The following is an 839-nucleotide window of genomic DNA, read 5'->3' on the forward strand; positions in this document are numbered from 1 at the left end:
AAATATCTGCTAATTGATAACCAACATATATTAAAACAATTTGGGATTGCTTTATTCAATAATAGACTCAATGAAAAAAAACAATTCAAATTTGAAAAAATCAAGTCAGAATTCCTTAATAAGAACAATTTAAAAATTGGTAAGAATTGGTTTTTCAATTTTACAGATATAAAATACAATGGTTATTGTCTCTGAGTAATAAGTTTGCCTTACGAATACATCAACATAATTTTCCACTTTTCAAAACTATTTGTGATATTGAAGATTATATACGTTTAGCTTTTGATGAGAAAGAGCGAGAAGTTATGAGAGCACGTATAACTGACATTTTAATGTCCAATAACATTAATAGGAATAATTTCCAATATTCAAGGAATAACAAAGATATCATAATTTCACACTTCATCATTAAAACACATGATGATTGTATCCAATTCTTACGTAAAAATAAACATATCATTATAATACGAGCTGATAAAGGAGGATCTACAGTTGCACTTAAATGCTCTGAATACGAAGAAAAAATGATAAGTATTCTTAACGACCAGTCTACTTATATTAAAGTTGAACGTAATCCTCTTAATAAACGAGAAACTGAATCTAATAACTTAATTTGACAGCTGTTTAATCTCAATGTTATTGATAAATCACAGTATCAACATATGACTAGACACAATGTGTCTATACCCAGAATTTATGCATTGCCAAAAGTGCATAAACCTAACCGTCCACTACGCCCAATTGTATCAACGATTAACAGCCTTTCATCTCAACTTGCAATCTATTTGAACATCATATTGAGCAAAATTGTACGTAAGAAATATGATATCATAAATAGT

The sequence above is a fragment of the Teleopsis dalmanni genome, chromosome 1 (genome assembly GCF_002237135.1).
Source record: "Teleopsis dalmanni isolate 2A chromosome 1, ASM223713v2, whole genome shotgun sequence".
NCBI lineage: Eukaryota > Metazoa > Arthropoda > Insecta > Diptera > Diopsidae > Teleopsis > Teleopsis dalmanni.